Source organism: Nannospalax galili, unplaced genomic scaffold (assembly GCF_000622305.1).
Source record: "Nannospalax galili isolate Female #2095 unplaced genomic scaffold, S.galili_v1.0 scaffold380, whole genome shotgun sequence".
Lineage (NCBI taxonomy): Eukaryota > Metazoa > Chordata > Mammalia > Rodentia > Spalacidae > Nannospalax > Nannospalax galili.
The window spans coordinates 4,319,885-4,342,600 of record NW_008348568.1 but is presented as its reverse complement, the minus strand read 5'-3'; the positions used below and the strand labels follow the sequence as shown (position 1 = coordinate 4,342,600).

The 22,716-nt window shown below is 42.6% G+C and overlaps 1 long non-coding RNA gene across 2 annotated transcripts; it reads right to left on the bottom strand.

The window, feature by feature from the left end:
• Positions 1–13,239: 13,239 nt before the first annotated feature.
• Positions 13,240–22,323, bottom strand: LOC115072410. 2 transcript variants are annotated; one of them, XR_003851466.1, is made up of 4 exons: positions 22,287–22,323; positions 21,541–21,634; positions 21,170–21,368; positions 13,240–13,812 (listed from the first exon to the last, which is right to left on the bottom strand). It is a non-coding gene; the product is annotated as an uncharacterized LOC115072410 (long non-coding RNA). The 2 variants fall into 2 exon arrangements; XR_003851465.1 differs by lacking the exon at positions 22,287–22,323 and having other exon boundaries at positions 21,541–21,764.
• Between the last annotated feature and the right edge of the window lie 393 nt (positions 22,324–22,716).

The following is a 22,716-nucleotide window of genomic DNA, read 5'->3' as shown; positions in this document are numbered from 1 at the left end:
GTGACTGACAACGCCTCACGCCAAGCAATGAGGATTATTCTGAGACTTCCTCATAATTGATGGTGTGATTTGAATGGCCAGGTTTCTCATCCACCTGTTGGCTCAATATTAGTTCACCCATGTCCAAAAAAAATAATAAGCATAATACAAATCACAACTAGAGAATAAAGTAGTTATGTGGGTATGAAAATGTTGGGGGTTGTAGTCAAAGTGGGTCCAGAATGAGTCAGCAGGGAGATGTGGATGACAGGAGAACAGATTCAATGTTAGCCACCATGAATGAACTAGACCATCAAGAACAATCAAAGGTATGGGCCCCTCCTTTGACTAGAGAAATCTCTTTGCCTCTCTGTTTCTTCATTTATAGAATCAAGATAATGAAAAATAAGATGGATGCAAACAGCCCAGTGAAGTACTGAGCACACAGCTAGCACCCCCAAAACAAAGTCTCCCAAGGTTCATCACTCTCCCAAGAATACTAAGGAGCCAGTACTATCATTCTTCTTGTTCTACAAATTATGAAACTCGGGTGACAACGCTCTCAAGTGGCAAAAATGGGCTAAAGCCCGGCCAGCCTAGTTCTGAAGTCCATTTTCATAACCCTAAGTTATACTTCCTCCCCCAATAGAAAATTTCTAACAAGAAAAGTCCCATATTCTCATGACCCCAAGATAAACACTTTTACCCTCTTGAACACTTTCAGATTTTCTCCTACATAGGAATGAATACTTTTATGCTCTAATTTACCCCTGCTTTTTGCATTTAATGTTCCTTCCCAGTCTTCTCTGTGGGTCAATCAATGTTCACTCCCGTAGTTATTCCTGTGTTCATGTGGAGACGGGAACATTTATTCCACCAATCTCTGAGCACTGAAAGGTGAAATGATTACATTTTTCACAACTGTAATTAATCAACACTGCTGTAAATATGCTTGTTGCTGAGTCCCTGTCCTTGGCTATTTTAGATTAAGGAGATGGAGAGCTAGGTCATGTTCTAAGCTAGTGATTGGGAGGATCTTGGGATGTTAACCTTGGGTCCATGGAAAAAAGTGTGGAGGATCAACTCTCATTCTGTCTGGAAAAGTAAAAGGCTGGAGTGAAGGCATGTACATGACAGCTGCCTCAGGTGTACAGGAAAGGGTCAAGGACTCAGGCTGGATTTTCTTCAAAGGTTCTAAGCAAGTAGAATTCAGGGCAACAGAGTTCTGATGAACGATAGATTCAGCTGGCAAAAGGAAGATTATCCAGGCCCAAACCAGTTCAGGATACAAGAAGCTAAGCTATATCATACACACACTTGTAATCCCCACATTTGGGAAGTTGAGACAGGAGCATAGTGAGTTCAAAGCCACCTTGAACTACATAGTAAGATCTTCTATCAAAAAACAAACGAACAAGAAAAGAGGTTCCATTATGTGTTAATGTCCCCACCACTCTGTGTTAATGTCCCCACCACTCTGTAAGGACACCAAAGAAAAAAGCAATTGGTCTTAATGGTTAAATTTGCCTGACCTTCAAAAGAAAAATCTAAGATCTGGAATTGGGGAGATGGCTCAGTGGGGAAAGTGCTTGCTACAGGAGCAGGAAGACTTGAGTTCAGATTCCTAGCATCCACATAAAAGGCTGAGCATGGCAGCATACATCTATAACCGTATTGCTGAGGGATCAGAAAGAGAAGGAATCCTGGAGCTCCCTGGGTAGCCAGTCTAATCAGATTAATGAGCTCCAGGTTCAATGAGAGACCCTGTCTCAAAAGATAAGGTGGAAAGTGACTTAGAAAGACACCAGATGTCAACCACTAGTCCACACCCACCTACACATCAAAAACAAAACAACCTAATAAAAAAAAAAAAGCTAAGGCCTATCTGTATATTATCACCTTAATTAATTCCCAGACCACTGTTAAGAAAGAAGTAAATTAATTTACAGTTTCCTTCAACGAACGTATCAGATGATTTCAGGAATTCAGACTAGAAACCATTCAACCCAGCACAGTGAATAAAGTATGGGTTCTTAACAGAAAACAGATCCTGACTCAAAAACAATTGCTTTATTTGTTAAGGGGGTGACCTTGGACAAATGACTCAAAGTCCCTGGGCTACAGTGCCTCATGAGTCCCAATCGAAGGATAACAGCACGTGTGAGTGTGAGTGGAAAAGTCTGAAATTGCTGACTCATGTAAGGTGCTCGGCACAGATTGAGTATTCCATAAATTTTTACCTTTACCTGGTCGGCCTGTGAAAAGAAAGATCTAAGAAGGAAAATGTAAGACACGTGTTCTTTGATCATGTTGCCCATCTATGTTTATTCATTATGATCTCCCTTTCAGAGACCAAGTCCTGAATGTTAGCTCATTCAACTCTGTTCATGGGTTCATTGCTGGGCCCTAGGCTGGATACCATGACTCTCAGGAGGGAGTAAGACAGTAGTGAGGTGAGGTCAGCCTTCTGGAGTGTCCATCTTCATGGAGAACACAGATCCTGAGGCATGATAGTCATCAAGGGTAGGAACGTTCCAGAAGGGGAAAGCAAGGTATTATGGAATCACCCCAAAGGGTACCGAACTTTGTCATAGGGGTTGGGGTAGCTTAATTTGTAGCTGATGGCTAAGCTGAGGAAAGGAGATGACAGTAAAGGCTTGGGTGTGCCTCATTGCTGAAGGGTTAAGTAGTAGGAGCTGAGAGGCCATGGGGAGGCTGGAAGGCTCAGCAGAAGCCCTGAAATTTCTGTCAGCCTCTCCCTTGAGGGCAATCAGGGCTATAGCGTGGGGCTTAAGCAAGAGGATACTGCGAATGAAAAGACTGGCATTTAGAGAGTTCATTCAAGTACAGATGGATTAAGAGGGGCAAGAGCAGAGACCAAAGCTTCCAGGAGACAGTGGTGGCCCCCAAAAGAGAAGGACAGTGGGATGAAGAAAGCGACCTGGCTGAAAACAGTATTTGTGGAGCGCATCATGCCACAAGCCGGCAGAGATCATCCATCCGAGCTCTACACTCTGTGTGGGGCTCCCTACCTCATCGAAGCTGTTTCCATTAGGATTTTCAACTGCTAAACCATGAACATTTAAAGATCAGCCACCTCCATCCCTTGACTTCCATACGATTCAGAGTGACTAAGACTTCCTTGGTAAGTAAAAGACCATTCTTGCTCGTTTCAAGCCCCAAAGCTGTACCCCCACTGAGCCTCAGCCTCTAGGCAGCTCAGGAGATGGAAAGGGAGGGATAGAAGAATCGGGAAAACCAGTTTTTAATAATAACAGGCCGCTGTGGTATAATAACAGCTTCTGGTTTACAGAGCACTTCCACAGACATTATCTCATTTGATTGTCACAGTAAACGGGGTGGAGGGGTAACAGGGCAATTAGCATGTTCCCCGCCCTTTCAAATATGAACACTTGTGGCTCAGAGAGGTTAAGCGATTTGCTCATATAAAACCGGTGAGTCGTGGAGCTGGGAATGTGAATTTTATGACTCTCGCTTCACTACCTCAGCTTCTTCCATTAGAGCTATTTTGAGGAGTGAGAGTGGTTCTTTATGCTGACTGAGAAGGACAGCATTTATATGCCCATTAAACTGCTAAGAACAGGGACATCAAGGCTGAGAGAGGACCTGGAACAAATGGGGTACGACAAAGGACAGCTTCACCTGCTGTGGGCAGAGGACATGGGCGAAAGGAAGCACAGAATCTGTATGGCAAGCTCGGGGGAAGAATGTGAAGGCAGGAAGGGGCTAGCAGCTAGCATCTGTTTGCTTCCAAGAGGATCACGTTCCAGAGAGGAATGGGGAGAAGGGAGAACAGGCACTCCTTGCAGGAGTCCAGTTGCTGTTGGGTGAACGAATCCATCAGCAGAGCCTAAAACTCATGCAAGTCAGAAAGCAAAAGCAAGTCCTTCAAATTGTCTACCAGCTCTACTGAGCAACATTCAGCCACAGGAGACTTTCTCTGGAGACTGTTCATGTCATCAAACAGTTTATAAAACAGATGAGGATTCTGCCATGGACAATGCAATGAGATCACAAGGCAGATACTGGCTCATTGATTCTGCCGCCATTGGGCCTGTAGCTACCCAGATAGATGGCTAGAACAAGTTCCTATTTCAAAGGCTGTTAACCTCAGTTTATTGGCATCGCCCCGCCTCCCATCCTAGAGAGCCACAGAAAAAAACTTTGCAGGGATGACCCACAGCAGCCAACCAGAAAGAAAGAAGGAAAGAGTGCCCAGAATCCTTCTGAAAATTCTCACAAAGATGGTCCTGTAGTCTAAAGAATGAAAATATGGTATGAACTAAAGTATTTAGTCTTTAAACTGAAGTCTTTAGTATGAACTAAAGAATGAAAATATGGTATATGAACCTGCAACCAAAGGCACTATGTGTATTTCGTACGCACTCAATGTATCCCTAAATTGAGGCAAAGTTATCAGGCTTAACTTTATTCAGCCTTCATAGCAATCCTATATTATGTGTTACAGAATCAGACCCAAACCAGATAAACTGTTCAAAGTCACATGGCAAGTAAACTGCAGGGCTGAGATTTCCTTAGAGGTCTGATGGCTCAGAGCCCAGGTCCTACTTACTCCTCACAAAGCCTTGCGAGTGTATGTGCTCAGAATAGCACATCAGGGAAAAACGAGGAAGGAGGCATGGAGCAGGGGAGAAATGGTGTCTAAAGCCACCATCCTGACTCACTCCCCTTAATAAGCATCGAATGACAGCTGAAAGGCTGTCGAACAGCACAGCGAAGGGGAATCCAGACTGCCAGTGACTGATGCATGAATCAGCACAGCAACTTCCAGGTCAAAGAGGAAGCCATAATGGACAGTGACCCTGATATGTTAAGAGCAGAGCCCAGGTCATCTGAAAACTTGGGGCCTGAAGGGCCTATGGATTCACTCCCTGCTTCCACCTCCAATGTTGCTACAAATTGCTCACTAAGATGCAAACAACATGGCCAAGCATTGCTCTGGAACTTCTGTATGAGAAGCTCTTCCAGCCCCTCAACTTTGCTAAGAGCGCCTCTACCAGGAATGTTCTTGCTCTCCTCTCTGCCGCTCTAAGTCTGAACAAGTCCCTTTCCTTCCATCAGTTTACTTTGCCTTAGTGTATTCTCTCACCAACTCATTAAATCATCCATTTTTCCAACTATAAAGTCCCTGATATTCCTGGAAACCGTGGAAGATGTTGAGGCACACTGATAAAAGATTGCCCCCATCCTTACTGCCAAGTAAGAGAGATACATGGCAAGAGCATATAGAGTCAGGGCAAAAAGTGTTTGAAGAATGCTTTCAAATGATGGAATGTTTAACTTTCAAGATATAGGTGTGTCGGGGAAACTTCTAGAAGGAGTTAACAATCTATATGAGTTTTGAATGCTAAGAGAGATGGATGTAAAGCCATGTGAATGTCAAGAAACCTGGGCTCTAACATTCTTTCTGTGTCTGTGCTGACCTGAAAAAGTTAATGTACCGTACATATCTCATGAGGGAAATGGACTAGCCAAGCCTCTCTTGCCTGAACTCTGATCTCCATATTGAGTGACCTCTAATTTCTTCTCATCTTCCATCTCCAGGCCTCTGGTTCCTTGTCTGTAAGGCAAAGATACTAATCATCAAACTTTAGAACTCTAGAACATTCCTCAGGACAACAGGTGGGAATTACTTTGGAAGTGCTATCTTGATGAGCACTGGGAAGGGAGTTAAGTAGCTGCAACTTAGTGCTGACCTGGGTGATCCTTCCCTACTTCCTCCAGTGAACTGGCACAGAGACAGGCTCACGGTGTGAGCATCAGAGATGTTTCCCGAGCCAAGGAGAGTTTTACACTTACACACGCACACCACTCATAAATACACGGCAATCATTAGCCCCTTATTGCAGAATAGTTTCCTCCTTGTTCCCATGGAAACATTGAACCCTGTCCAAATTCCACTCCACCAAGATCCACATCAGCATCCTTCCCAAAACCCCTCACTCTCCTTTCTGAATCCTCATATGAATACATTCCAGACCCCAGACTTCGGGGGAAAGCAAAGATGAAATTGAACCTTTCCTAACATCTTGACTGGGTAATTTCACATCACTGAGACTATTTTCTCAGATATAAGGTAGTAAGAATAATGCATCTACGTTGGAAGATTATTTTGAGTACTAAGACAGTTCATGAAAAGTACTTGGCAGAGTGTTTGACTCATAATAAATGGCCAGTACATTTCACCAAAAATGTTCATTATAGCCTGGCACTCTACGAGCATTCAAAATCTATCAGCCGCCTCTGTTCCAACAGTGTCAATCACCAGCGGTAAGAGCCTAGGAAAGTCATTACACCTGCCCCTGCTTCTGTTCTCTTAGCTATAGAGTAAGTATAAAAACAGCACTGTCTCTTGAGGGTATTATGACAATTGAGTGACTTAAAGTTTACAAAGCATACACAGAGGACCTACCATAACTTGACACCAAAATGATAGCTATAATGATCATCAATTTTGTTTTTTATTACTTCTTCTACATATCTTATTTTATGTTCCTACTACTTTAATTCACGTTTCTAGGCTCCCTGGCTATTTTAAAGCACAACGGCCTGTTCTTAAATGTTCCTCCCATTGAGAAGCAGAGTCTATTGTCCCTCAGTTTGAACATGGGTGGGACTGTGATGGCTTCCATAAAGTACAATATATAAGTGACATGGTGTGACTTTTGAGGCTAAATAATGAAAGTTCATATTCCTCTGCCATGCTTGCTGGAATGCTTCCTCTTAGAATCTTGGGCAAGGACTAGGAATGTAGCTCAGGGTAGAACCCTTGTCCCCCATGTGTGAGACCCTGGGTTCAATTCACCTTGGGAAACCATATCTGAAGTGTGACCTTGCAGAAGCCACCATGCTTGAGGGATGTCTAATGGCTGTCTATAGGCACTCGATGGTTGGCAGTCCTCAGCAAGCATAGCCATGGAGGGAGCCTGCCTGTTCTTTGAGCCACCTCCATCCATTCATATCTCCCTAGCTGAGGTCCAAGGTGTCATGCGGCAGAGGCAAAACATCCTTGCTGGGCTTAGTGTAAATCCATGACCACAGAAACTGTGAGCATAACTCAAAGCGGCTGAGTCATGCTACTAAATCTGGGCTGATTTGTTTTGCAGTGATTGACAGCAGGAATTCATTTTTGTGATGACCCCGGGATTGCAGAGACTTCACAAACGTCTGTAAAGATCAGCTTACTATCTGTCCAGGTTCTCAACTCCTACAAGGACTACTTTTTCATCCCCTATCTAGGGGCCTAAGTCATATCCATTATCATTCCAACACGAACTATTCAACAGACAGCCCCAGCAGGCCCCATGCCTTTATCTTTATGCAGTAAGTTCTAGACACCAAAGCTGAGATGAGGAATATGATTTTTAAGAGTTATCCGACACCACCCAGCTGTATTATGGATTGTCAGCTCCCATTCTAATGCTTTATCTATGACAGTCTGCCACATCCAACCTCTATATTCTAGATCCAAAATGGAAACACTCATCATGGAACTAGAGAGACCAACTCATTCCTGAGAATCACTGAGCTTCCTTTCTTCACAGTCCTGGAGAAGTGTTGCTCAACTTGCCTCTGCAGACAACCTCTTCATGGTTACATCAGAATGACAGCCAAGCATTCTCTTTAAGACTAAATGTTACAGTTACATGGAGGTAATAAATAGATGTGTGTGTGTGTGTGTGTGTGTGTGTGTGTGTGTGTGTGTGAGTGTGAATAAAGCACTGCAGCTACTATCCAAAGTCACCACAGTACACAGAAATCCTGAGTCTCAGGCCTGCCAAGCCATCTATTTCCATCCCTGCAGAGTCCCAAATTCAGTTAAGATTGGAAATTGTGTGCTAGTAAATTTTTTCTCTGAAAAAACAAACATTTTAAAGGGGTCTTTTAAAGCTCAGATTTGTAGCACTACAAACTTCCTTAGTATAAGTGTGTTCTCACTGAGTCTATTTCAAACCACAGCCATGAGGAATTAGGGAAATACCAGCATCCTTGGGTCTTATGAACTAAGTGTGAGTAAGCCCAGTGCCCTGATGGCCCATATTTTCCCACTCTTGATAGTTAATCACAGAGTCTGGCTACCATGTTGGTTTTCGTCCTTTACTAGCTTCCTTCAAATTCCTGCAGACCAATGTTCAAGGAAGAACTCACTTTCAGCACACCGAAGGACTCATCTTCTCCCAGGATGCCACTCCTATGCCATTCCTATAGAATTTGGCTGATGTCACTGCTATTTGTTCCTTTGAAGATTTATTTTTATTTATGTGCATGTGTCTATGTGAATGTATGCCATGAGTGTGCAGGTGTTCACAGAGGCCAGAAGAGGGTGTCAGATTCCCTGGAGCTGGAGTCACAGGCACTCGAGAGCCACCTGACATAGGTACTCTAAACTGCATGCAGAGTACATATGCTAAATCACTGAGTCATCTTTCTGGTGCTCAAAACATAGCTCATATTGTATTAGCAGGACTCAGTATTCTGCTTTTCAACTTAGAAGCCTAGCAATCCAACAGCATTTTAGCCACCAAGATGTCCAGCTGTTCCTAAGACCCCAAAGTAATGGACTAAAGGATTATCAAATACCTAGAAAAGTACTTATATTAATCCAGTATACACTGAGTACCTATTATATGCCAGACATCTAATATCCCTGGTAATGCAACTGTGATCGAACTAAAGTCTGTCCTAGGATGAAATTTGATTTAGATGGAAGAGAATGACAACAAATTAGCAGATTAAAAAAAAAAAAAAGGAAAAATCGTAGAGTGTCAAACTTTGAAGAAAATAAAAGAGGAGAACATACAAAATGAGTTTAGGAGTCTGTGGTGGCCTCTCTGAAGTGGAAACATATACAGTAGACCTGAATGAGAGGAGGGAGCTAGCCAGGTGGAAAGCAAGGAAACGAAGGATCTGGCACCTCAAATGAAGGGAAAGGACAGCCTATGCTGTGAAGGAAAGAACAGAAGATAGTGCTCGGCTTTGTGAGAAATGGCAAGATGTTTGCACATGATTGTAAGAATGACCTGTTAACACTGAAGAGTTTAATATAGGAAAGGTCCAGCATGGAATATAATATAAACTTCCTCTGGCTGTTATAGAGGAGAGAGTGGTTGGGGATGTGACATGATGGCACTTGGAATCATAGAACTACTCTGAGGGCAGCAGGTATGAAGAAGGGGGAGGGCCTCGCATTACATCTTGGAAGTCTGGGAAGCAGTACGTAACCAGAACTGACAGAATGTGGGATGGTAAACACCCTGGTTCATGCTCTTCTTGTTTGGTATATTACATACATTCCACAAATGTATATACCAAACAGCAATGAGTGTTTAATCCTCAAATATGCTGAGGTGCAGATGGTAATTGTGCAGTCAAAGTGGCAGGTCATGATCTAGTTGGGAGCAACAGGCACATGGATGAGTGGCTTTACTGTATGATGCTAAGAATTACCACTGGATACCCCAATGACTTGCATCTTTAGGTGTATCCAGGAGAGAATCAGAGCTGGATGTGGATGGGGACAACTTAGAACAAAGTGCCAAGAAGGCAAATCAGAAACACAGTGAACCACACTGTTAGCAACAGTGATGTTAGAGGTCAGATACTGGGACCAGAACAACAACAACAACAAGACGGAAGAAGCCATGAAAAGATGAAAAGGGAAACCCAGTACACCTGCATCTGAGAACTCAACCTGAAAATGCAATAGATGTGGTAACTGTAACTGGCAAAACAGAGTGTTCTAGACCTCCTGGTACTTCCTTGTCTAATAGTCACCACAGGAAGACACTTGCTTTCCTCCCTTCCTTTTGGTTTTGAACAGCAGATCCAGCTTCTCTGCTCCTCACCATGATGATGAAGCCACCATCACACTATATATGAGGACGTCTGCTTTCACTCTTGTTGGTATATGAGGTTGGCAATCAAGCTATGTGCTCCTCTTCCATTGGTCCTAACCTAACTATATCAGGTGAGAATTATGATTCCCAATAATAATTGCTGTTATGAAGACAGTACTGGTTATATGCTAGGATTGTACCAAGTGTTTTGCAAATATAAATTCACTTAGACCTTATTATGATGTTGTGATCAGGCATTGTGCTGCTCCATTTTATAGATAAAGATGCCAAGGCACAGAACTTGGTTTAGCAGCTATGGAATTGTGTCTCAGGGCTGTGTCAGTCTAACTCTAAAGCCCTGTACAAAGTCCTAATAGCATAATCAATTAGACAAGACCTAACAGTGAGTTAAAGTCGGGGTTTAGAGTAACAAAATAGCCTGTGTTCCTGTGTCACACTGAAGGACAGTATTGATTTGAGGCCTATTGTCTTTCTAAACTCTGCTTTTGAGGCTTCTGTTTCATGAGGTGGCTTAAAACCACCTCACTAAGGGGGCCTTATGTTCCTTTCTGGCAACCTGCTAATTACAGGCCATTATAAAAGGAAGGAAGCAGATGTGCTCTCACATGCCTATCTGTAGCCCAGCTGGACACCACTTTATACTCTACTTGCTCCTCTCCTCCTGCCTGTGATTGTACAAAGGCCATAGGCCAACATCAATTGCACATGACAGCCTCAGCCCCTCCTCTCTCCATCAAATCTCTGTGAGTTACCATAGCAAATTGCTCAGAAAAGGTATAAATTAGTATCAGAGGTCTCCATACTCCATAACTCTTAGCAGTATCTAAAATCTCTTTCTTTTCTTCTTCAGCACATCGGTTGACTACATATCCCAGAGTTCCTCACAGTAGGATGTGGTCAGAGGGCTGGGCTCTGGTCAATGAGAACTGAGGAGACATAATGGACATCACTTCCTGATCTGGCTGCTAGAGATGTCCCTGGAGTGATCTTCTAAGTGCCTTTTTCCCTTCCAGAATACAGATAGTTATCCTGTGATCTTGGAAGTCACAGGACAAGGATGGCACAGACATCACTGGTTAGGGTCTCTAAATATCTCCATTGATCAGACTGTGCAGCTCTTACTCCACTGACACAGAACTAACCTGACACCCATTAAGATTCATACATCTAAATTTATGCTACTAAGTTGTTCATGGATTTCTGCCCCCAGGATACTGTGAGCCCATTGAAGACAGGCAGCCATTGTTCATATTTAGATCCTTCCTTCCTGATACAGCACCTGGTAAAAAGTGGTTCCCAGGACCATTCATTGACTCATCAGTGTCAGCAGTTGGATTTATGAACTGCATCTTAGTTTTGTTTCCTTATGCATTAGTTTGCTTTGTTTTGCATAAATCAGGTGGGAGAGCCGTGATCATACACAGACAGATGACTATAGTTCATCCTTAGGGCATCATTACTTTAGTGTAAAGCTTTGAACATTTACTACATACAGATGTTTTAAGTCACTGATATCTCCATGTGAAGGAAAGACTGGAGTTGCTTCCACAGAGTTCTAGAAAGAATTAAATACCCCGGAAGCAAAAGAAACCTCTACTTGGGACAGATTAAAAGGGATGAGATTTGCCTTTCTGCCAGAAACAACACCCAAAAGGGGCAAAATATGAAGCAATGATTTACAAAACACTGGATATCACATATAGGACGGTGATACCTGCCAGAGTCGGTGAGGAAGTAAGGGACATTAGCTAACAAGGTGAAGAACCTGGCCTTGGTTTTCAGCTCAGGTGAGCCCAACAACTACCCTAGCTTACTGCCTGAAGAAAGTCTGCAGGCCTCAACTCAAAGCCCAGCACACAGGCTCACATGAAAGGTGAAACTTGGAGCGCAGGTAGGCTCTTGGCTCAGACAGTAGAGAGCTGGGCAGAGACATAATTACAATATCTGTACTACTGACCTATCAACCAAAGCGAAAGGGCTGACTATTCCAAGCACTGATGTGGATGTGGAGGACCTGGAATACTGGAAAATACAAGATAGCACAACCGCCGCCACACTGGAACACAGTGTGGCACTTTCTTAAATGGTCGATACATTCCTACCATATGATTCAGCTGCTCTATGGTGAGTATTTTGACAAGAAAAATGCAGGCATGTAACCAATACACACACACACACACACACACACACACACGGTAAGCCTAACCTGGATTCCCATTACACAGTCTCAAAGACACCTGCTAACTGCACACCAGGACCTGTTAGAGCCTCATATCTTAATATTAGTTTGCCAACTATAATCCCACAGTGTTAAAGGTAGAAGATGTGGCTTTCATTAAAAAACCATTTATCTTTAACAATAATTATACAAAGTAAATATATTGGATTAGAACTCTGATAAAATATATATTTGGAACTTGTGCCATTGTTTGCTTAATTTTAGATAAAAATCAAAAGTGAGTATTCTAAAATTAACTGTAACTGCTTTAAAATTTAAGATCTTTTCTACCATTCTAACAACATAGTTTGTGATATTTATTTCTCTACTAAGTTGTCATTAAGCTAGATAAGGAAAGTGTGAAGCAAGCTGGTTTGTCTAATTGTAAATTGTGTGTAAAGTATGACTATAGTGTTTACATTGGGAAATTAGCTTTCACTCATTTTGTTTAGTTGTAATTACGGAATGATAAAAATTTAAATAAAGTAGTTATTTTGTATATTAGTTGCCTTTGTCTTTATGTCTACTTTCAAAGAGTAATATGTAAAATATGGTAATATTTTTAGTGTTCTATTTCCATAAATTAAATAGAATTCATATCTATTTAATCTAATAACATAATCATTAATGGGTAAGTAGATATACAAACCATGTGCGTCTATAAAATGGACTATCACACAGCAATAAAAAGCAATAAATTGCTGGCAAATGCAAATACTTATGCAAAGTAAACGAACAGAAACCACTGATAAATGCTTTGAGGGGAGCAGGTGTGGATAAAGAAGAGATTATAAAGAGAACTTCAGTGACACTGATAGGATCATTATCCTGATTACATGGATACAGCCACATGTCAAAAATTATCAAACTAGGGAGCTGGAGAGATGGCTCAGTGGTTAAAAGCACTGGCTACTCTTGCAGAGGACCTGGGTTTGAATCCCAGCACCCACATGGTGGCTAACAATCACTCATAACTCCAGTTCCAGGGACTCTGACGCCTTCTTCTGACCTCCATGGGCACTGCACAACACAGGTACACTTGCAACAACACAGTCATACACATAAAAATAAAAATAATAAATAAAAATATTTTAAATTATAAAATGATAAACTTCAAATACATGTGGTTTACAATATGCCAGTTGCACATGGATAAAGCTTTTATTTTAAGAAAATCATGAGGTGATGTAGGTATCAACAGTGACAAAAGCTTCTTAGTCTTGTCTAAAATGGGCTTCTGTGATCTGTTATTCTTGAAGTAGTCACACCCAGGTGTCTTCTGGGGCCTCTTCTCATGAAGATGGAAAAGAATACTGAGAATAAAAATCCCTGGGTTCTAGCTTACACCTCCCTCTCACAGCTTGTGTCACTTCACGTGGAAATTCCCCCACAGTTGGTTGGTAAGGAGCCAAGCTGTCATGGGTGAATGTAGCAAGGTCGAACAGATGGAAACGGGTTTGCAATACAGTCATACAGGCCCACCCAGACTCCGGTTCCACCTTGTCACTGAAGAGTAACACACACAAACGAATGCAGGAACATCAGTGGGCAATGATGATTCTTCACACCCCGAACTCCTCTCTCAAGGGCCGTACTTACAGAACAGTCAGGAGCCCAGAGGCCACGTCACATCCTTTCAATCACAAAGGAGTCTCTTAGGAATTCTTCTCCCACCTGTCATCATCAGTCATGTGATTGTTCAGCGTGTTTCCTCCTCTACAAAAGAGAGCAAAATAATGCAAACTTAGCAACTCTTATTCAATAGAGAATAAAATGCAATAATAGCATGCTTAAATCACTCAGTGCAAAGACTAACACATAGTAGAAGATTTTTTTAATATTTTATTTATTTTATTTTTAATGTGTATGAGTATATTGCCTGCATGTATGTAAGTGTACCCATGTCATGCAATGCCCGAAGGTCAGAAGAAGACATCAGATCACCTGGGACTGGAGTTGTGGACAGTTGTTGGCCGCCACGTGGGTGCTGGGAATCAAACCTGGGTCCTCTGCAAGAGTAGTCAGTGTTCTTAACCACTGAACCGTCTCTCCAGCCCCCAGTAGTAGATATTTCATACATAGGATCCTTTCCCAAGAAGTAGCTTGGGAAGGCCAGTCACCAATGAGCACGGAGGTAAAGATGTGGGTGACCTTGTCTTGCATCAACAACATAGCCATAAGGGAGTCATTTCACTTTCCTGGGCCCCTGTTTCTAGTCATATAGAACAAAGGGACTCACAAGCTAAACTCAACATTGTGTTGCCGAGCACCGTGCCAGGGACACAAGGATAAAACCTGGCTCTGCCCTTTAAGAGCTCAGAATTCAGGGCTTTCCAATTTTGATCAGCTCTGCATGAGAGCCCTAAGTACTGTTCAGTCATGTCAATATGTCCAAAAGGCAGGAGTTCAGATCCTGAACCTGGAGAACAGACCATGGAGGAATGGTGCTGGCTTGCTTGCTCCTCTGGCCTGTGCTCATCCTGCATTCTTATACAATATAAGACCACCTGCCCACGGGTGGCAACACCCACAGTGGGCTGGGCCCTCCCACACAACTCATCAATCAAGAAAATTCCTCACAGACAAGGCCACAGTTCAATCCAAAGGAGACAATTACTCAGTTGAAATTCCCTCTACCTAGGTGTGTCAAGTTGACAGCTAAAGCTGTCCAGCGCAGTTCCCAAGCCAGAATCTGTGAGCATTGGGACTAGAAATGTATCTGTATTGCTAAATCTACAGGTGGCTCTGATAGAAGTGTACCCTGAGAGTATCTTGGACCCAAATCAGAAGGACTGAGGTCAAAAGGAGTGCTAAGCCCAGGATGGTCCTTGTAAATTAACCACTACCTCTAAAAATAAATCTTCAAGGACCAATGTGCTCTTTCAAGTTTCTTTGTATCATTGCCCTAAAAGGTTCTAAAAACCAAACTCTCATTAACTAAGAATGTCCTATTATTTAAGCTCCAGTCAAGCAAGTTCATCCCTTTTTCACACCAGGACTGGAGTTCTCCATCCATATCAAGTTTGGACCATCAGGAATGACTTAACCATCATGAGCATTAAGTGATCATGTCATAACAAGCCTGCCCTGTGGCCTCTTCTGAACAAACAGCCTATAGCACAGAGAACAACACTGCTCCAACACTGGGGCAAGCTGCTAGCTCCAATGACTCTCTACACCTGTTGTCATCAGACCCATCTCCGAAGATGTCCTCAAGAGCCTTCCCAAAAGAATAAGGAGTTACATCCAATAGCCAGCCTTGACTTATAAAAACAAAACTAAAGAATGATTAAGAATCATATTACAGGGGCAGTAATCAGCATTTACAAGGCACTGGCCACATGCTGGATCTCCTGAATATATTACCTCAGCCATTATGAATTTAATTAGTGTCCTCATTCTTCATCTCCTTTTTAACCTGATGCTTTCTCTTTACCACCTGACTGCAGCTGTGCCTGGGGGCGGGGTGTAGTTTCCTGTCCCTAAGACAAGCCTAAGACTGCATTGGTCAATGAAAGATAGAATTGCCACTTGAAATCACTCATGTAGTAACTGGTGACACAGGAACAGTTGACTGAGCTAATCCCTAAGAACAAACGTTGCTAAATTTATGGCTTCAGATTAATTTTTAAGTAGTTTTATAAGAACACAACATCACTTACATATTTGCATAATGTCATTAGCTGCTGGAGCAACAGTAACAGTGTGGAATGGCTGTAGCAACCACATGTTGGTATAGTAAGGCTAAATTACCAGGGCTAGAGAGATGGCTCAGCAATTAAGAGCACTGGTTGCTCTTACAGAGGATCAGGTTTGATTCCAAGCACCCACCCACCATGGCAGCTAACAAACATCTGTGACTTCAGTTCCAGAGTAACCCAACACCCTCTTTGGACCGCCACAGGCACTGCAGGACATTGGTACACTTACACACATGTACACAAAACACTCGTACACATAAAATAAAAAGAATAAAATATTTTGTTAAAAAGACTAAGTGTATTTTCTGTCTTGTAGACAATGGTTGCTGACTCCTGCTTAAGATAATGATTCTCCTGGAGGATGGATTAAGTACAGACAGCTGAACCCTGACTCCATAAGTCTAGAACAATGTGCAAGACTGCATTTCTAACAAATTTCCAAGTAGATACTAGTGCTGCTGCTGGTCTGAGGCCTAGAACCGAGAACCACTATGGTACATTAGAGTTGAGAGGGCTTTCATTTCTGACTGTACACTAGAATCACTAGAAATTCTCTTGAAAATCTGTTCTCCAAAGTGCTTGTGGAGAATCTACTGACCTGGATTTGAGCCCTGGGGAATCAGCAATTTTGATTTTTGAGAATGGATCTCATGTAGCCTAAGCTGGCCTCAAACTTCCTATGTAGCTGAGAATGACCATGAACTTCCGAATCCTCCTGCCTGTACCTCCTAAGTTAGATTAGAGGTATGAGCTACCACACCTGGCTTCTGTGGTACTGGGGTGGAACCCAGGCTGTGTGCATATTACGCAGGCACTCACCAACTGAGTGACATCCCCAGTACATTATAAGTAATTATTACAAACATCCTGACATTTCATATTTGTAGTTGAATTCTGAACACTACTCAGGAGCAACTCTTGAGCCATTCAAGTATTCACTGAGCTCTTCTAAGAAGAGGTAGTTGTTATGACAGCAGTTAAACATGCATGGTCCAGACCTGAAGACACTCATGTAAACAGCAAAAAGTTAGCTAAGTACAGGCAGGAGGAAGAAAGCATCAAGGGAGAGGAGCTTTCTAGAGAGGAGCTGTCAGTCAAAGCAGGAAGAAGAAGGGGACGAGAAGGGTATGTGGGAAAGGAACAACTGAAGCCAATTTTGAAGATAGGCGTTTAGTGTGCATTTCATCATTCAGGAATTTTGAGCAGCTTGGCTAGGACAATGTTCTAGAATGTGGCAAGGCAGGACTGAGGTCCATATCTAAGTGCCTTGGAACATGTCCTCTCCACCTCTCTGCGACTCTATAAAATGTCTCTTTTTGCATGGCAGGACATAGGAAATGCTGTTTTAAACTACAACCTCAACCCACATGCAAACTTAATTGTATTTACCAACTAAGTGTCCCATAAAATTGCTGTTGATAAGTAAAGTTGGATGTAACTGAATCTCAGTCTGATTCAGAAACACATTAGGGGTTTCAGGTGTGTCTCAAAGCACTCCCTACTTAGCGACCACCAACATATTCTAGGTATTCCATAGTTCTTTTTTTTGTGTGTGGCTGCCAATGGATAGTTTCTTTTCTTTCTTTTTTTTTTTTTTTTCCTGCTTCCTTGAATTTTTTTAACTTTTACAGAAACTTTATTGAGAATTTCATACATGCATATAAGGTATTTTGACCAAATCCATGCCCACTCCCTCCCCTCCAACATTCCCCCCCTCTGAAGAGGTAACCCTAAAATCTTTTAAGGATTAGATACAAGCTCCCAAATACTTTTGATAGGTTTGGCCTTTGGAACAGAGTGTGTTGCTAACAGACCCAAGGACATTTTGACTTTTAGCCAAGAAACTGGCTACATTTCTTTGGGGCCTTTTTACCCTAACTGCCTAGCCAATTCCTACCTCTTATTCTTATCACACCATCCTCTGAAAGGGTTACCCAAATTGCCAATAGGGAATAGGGACTCAGACTGCTCTGGCTTCTTCCATGCTGAATAGGGACGGAGGGTGAGGCAATTGGAGAACCTCTTCAGTGGGTCTATCTAAAAGACTCCAAAATTGCATAATTCTTATCTTTAGGGGGGCAGGAAAGAAAGTCCTTAAATAATAAATAGGAGATGTGAAGGAGAAGTAAAGGCAAGAGTAATTAGCATTACAATGTCTAGACAGGGAACTAGAAAAAAGTCAGAACAGGGCAATTTTCAACTGTTCATATGAGAGTCCATTAGGAGTTTCTTGACAAGGGCTTCCAAAAGCATCCCTCTATTAGGTTCCTCCTCATTTTACTTTTGTCTTCCAAGGCTGGACTAGTTGGCTGGGAAGAGTGGCTGGATACTCAGGTGAGGGTCCAGTGACCCTGCTTGGCCCTCCTTTAATGAATGAGCACAACCGTCAACAAGTGTCTATGTTTAGCGATCAGGTTCAGCTGAAGTCGTGATGATGGTAGTTATTTCATGCAGAAGGGACTGCTGTATAGCATCATCATATTAAAAGGACCTGGAATTTAAAAGGATTTTGTGCTAGGAGCCACATATGAGGGAGAACACACATCATTTAACATAATTTTTTTTTCTGAGTCTGTGTTACTTTACTTAGTATAACAGTTTCTAGATCCATCCATTTACTTGCAAATTTCATTATTTTATCTTTCTTTACTGCTGAATAGAATTCCATTGTGTAAATACACTACAGTTTTGTTAAGCATTTACCTAAATTTCTTGTTGTTTTCCAGATTTTTTGTATATCACAGAAAGAAGAAATCAGCCATTATTCACCTCCAGTAAAAATACACACCAACTCCTAACGTAGTATTCTTGCTTAAAAAAAAAAGAAATTAAACCAAAATTCATCCAAACATCTAAGCACAGTTCACAGGCAATACTGAAAACCGCGAGGAAGAAATCTGAAAAATGCGGATAGAACAACTCATTGTAGAGCGAATGGTTCAGTTCCTCTGATGAATAAATTGTGAGGGAAAGAGCCTGTTCTGGGCTAAACATTGTCCTTCCAAAATTAATGTGTTGAATCCCTAGTCCACAAAAATCACTGTATTTGGAGATAGCACCTTAAAAGAGGTAACTACAGGGCTGGAGAGATGGCTCAGTGGTTAAGAGCACTGACTGCTCTTGCAGAGGACAGGGGTTTGATTCCCAGCACCCACATGGCAGCTACGAACTGTCTTTAACTCTAGTTTCCAGGGGAATCCGAAGCCCTCTTCTGACCACCGCGGCAATGCATGACATGGGTGCACTCACATACATGCAAGCAATACACTCATACACATAAAATAAAAAATAAAAAATAATGTTTTTTTTTTAAAAAGAGGCAACTAAGTTAAATAAGGCCATGTGGGTGGGCCCTAATCCAACATGGCTAGTGTCCTGTGAGAAGTGATTAAGAAACAGATGTTCAGAGAGAGGCCATGTGAACATACAGAGAGAAAAACCATAATCTACAAGCCAAGGACTCTGGCCTCAAAAGAATCCAATCCTGCCAACACCTTGATCTTTGGCTTTGAGCATCCTGAATTGTAAGAAATACATATCTGGTGTTTAAACCACCCAGTCTGTTCTCTTTTATTATGATGACCACAGCAAACTAATATGGGACTCATGAGCAAAAGAGGTCTAAGGCATAGCAGCCAAATGCAATGTATTGCTGTTGTTTAAATAATGGATCAAAGTTTAAAATGAATCTTATATGCACATCTATTTTTTAGAACAGAAGAGGCTCTCAAAAAATGTCTAGCTGGGCATGGTGGCACACACCTTTAGTCCCAGCACTTGGGAGGCAGAGGCAGGCAAACGTCTATGAGTTCAAGGCCAGCCTGGTTTACATAGTGAGTTCCAGACCAGCTAAGACTACAGGGAGACCCCGTCTCTCAAAAGACAAAAAAAAGAAAAGTCTAAATGAATTAATTAGCACTTATCCTGTGTCTTCAGAGCTAGGGCTCTGATGTTCATTATCTAACACATTTATTAGAGGACTGAAATTGATCCCCAATAACTTCTATGCAGTGACATCTTGTTCCAATTTCTGGCTTCACTCAGGATAAATCATGTCTTTCTAGTTGAGCCCTTCACGGGAAGAACGTGGCACAATTCTTTCTACATCTTTCTCTTTTTGCCCTAAACATCTCAGCTCCAGCACCTGCTCTCGCACTTCAGCTCCCAGTGTTTCCCCAGGTATTGGCTCCCCACATGACCTGGGCACCCAAGGTCCTTCCTTTCACACCTTTCACAGCTTCCGAACTTGCTGTTCCCTTTACCAGAGGGTCCTGGTCTCCCGGATTCCTACCTGGCCTGCTCCTTTGCTTTGTCTTATCTTTACTCAAGTGTCATTTTCCTGTGAGAATTCCTTCCTTTGGCAGATATAAACAATATCTACCCCCACCCCTTTCTCATAAGGTCACGATGACAAACTAAAGTAGGATTCCACTGAAGTTCACCCTGGAGGACCAATGAGTTCATTAGGCTTAGTTACAGGGCTTGGGTGAAGGGTTACAGGCTGGAGCATGGGTGACCTAAAAGCAGACCCACTGGAAGGTCTGGACTTGGCATGGATAATAGCTTCCCCATGGCAAGGTAGATGAATCCTCCTCCCGTTGAACTTCTCTAGCCTATATACAAGAGCCTTTCCCCAAGACTATGAGGCCAGATGCAGTTAGGGCAGAACTGCACACAATGGCTGGTAGGAATGGCTGGTTGTTCAGCTGAGTGCTCCTCAGATCCCACTTCTGTGAGCAGCTTTCATGCAGGCACAGCTGACGTGATGAAGCTGGCAGCCGTTTTGTCCAGAAGCCCACACTCTACATCACATGTCATCTTCCCTGGACTTCTTTTTCTTATGTCTTGACCCTGCTGCAGTCCACATAGTCCACATTCACATGTGCCTTTTCTCACTGTCCCCACCCAATAAGCTGGACATTCTTTTAAAAAGGTGAGGATTATTTCAGTCATCACTGGGTTCCATGACTTGGGATAGTACCTATGACACTGGAAGGCCTTGTACTGGTGAGCTTTTTTTTTTTTTTTTCAACACTATGAGCAAATACTTAGCAGAAACAATGTAAGGGGTTTACATGACCCACAGCCTCAGTGATTTCAGTCAGTGTTGTTGGTTGGGAGGCCGTGGTGAGCAGCTCACATTACGGCAGACTGGAATAGAGTGAAGCAGTAAGAGGAAGGAGCCACAGCAAGGTAAGGCTTCCAAGAACACATCCCCAGTGACCTCCTTCTTTGAACCAGGTTCCACCTCCCACAGTTCTGCCACTTCCCAATAGTCTATTCAGATTTTGCAGCCAACAGTAGATTAAATCATTTGTCTGGCTAGTGACCTTATAATCTAATTCTCTCTGGGAAAGCCCACATAGACACACCTAGAAGAGTGCTTCACGTATCTAGGCATTCCTCAAGACAATCAGATTGACAGTTCAAGATTAACCATCACGGGGCTCAGCCAATACTTTGTAGATGAATGAGTGAACCAAAGCCGTATGAAAGTAGGCCGCTTTAATTCCAAATCATCACAAACATTTTTCTTACTCTTCCTTCTTCTGAAAGGACTCGGCAGTGAGCCTGGAAGAAGTGAAAGCAATTTATCAGCTGGTTGTCCAGACCACAGCACCCTGACCATATCAGGCCACCAAGCTGCTAGACAGCCCAGAGACACTTTACAGCCAGGTATCAACCACCAAGCCCAGAAATGGCTGGAGACCTCAGGGACAGAGATGCAAGCAGACACACACACCAGTAGCATGCTGGAATCCTCCTCAATGGGTGGCTTGTTTGCATCTGTCCTGTGTACTTTGGCTTCCACAGACCCACAGCTTCTGTTTATAAATCTAGGAGGAAGAACAGGAATTCCAATCCCAGGCAATTCGTAGAAGCTATCCAGTGACTCCTGCTCCTGTTTTTCAGTGTAAGAAGACAGTGTGGAATGTTGGGTCATTGATAGACTTTGAAGTCACTCAAGCCCAGCTGAGGTCTAACTTTCGTCTGTTTACCATCACTGTGAGCCTCCATATTCTTATGTTTTAAATAAGGATAATAATACAAACCTGGAATTAAAACCTGCTTATAAAGAGATTAAGTAATACCTGGATCTCACTCCATACTTTGGTAATACTATTTCAATTCCCAACTTGAGCTCTGTTATGTCCTCTCTTAGACTGTGCCCTGAAGTTGTCCTTGTTTCTACTCTTGGAGACAACTGACCACCATCCTGCTTCTTAGTCTACCATGTATTCATCATCCTCTTCCTCCTTCAAGCATCTTTCCAGGAAGATGCTTCCTACTTTAGCCTGAGGAGTGGTCAACTTAGGGGATTAATCCTGTCTCCCTCATGTCTGGATAAATGATTTGGAGGACATTGCTTGTTTTCCATGTGACTCTATTTCCTAATGCATCAAATGGGTTGATAATTATAGCTGTGCCATATACACTGTAAATTTGATTATTAAACCTCTCCCCACATTCTTACCCATGCTACCCTACCTTGCAGAAGTTGGAGAGCCAAACATCAGAATTCCAGCCCTCTTTATAGTTAGTGGTTCACGGTGGCTCACTGAGGCACAAGAGACATGTATAGAAGTCATATAGTGTTGGTGTCAAAGACTAAAGATTAAGTAATACCCATGTGAAATGCTTCAGGATAAGCTGGCAAACACTGCCTAAATACTTAGGGAATTAATAGAGACAGATGAGGGGAATGAGACAGCATTCAGCTGGAGGGATGAGCTAAGGACATAGGGATTAAGGGAAGGTTTCAGGAAGGAGGAAGTACTGGAGGGAAGCTAGGATCTGGTCAGCTAGAGGAAGAAGGAGGACGCAGGACACAGGCTTTGGTCACAGAGGAAAGAAAGCATGTCAAACTGCTTATAAATACAGGGACATGATACCACCAGTCCCCACTGGTCCATAGCCA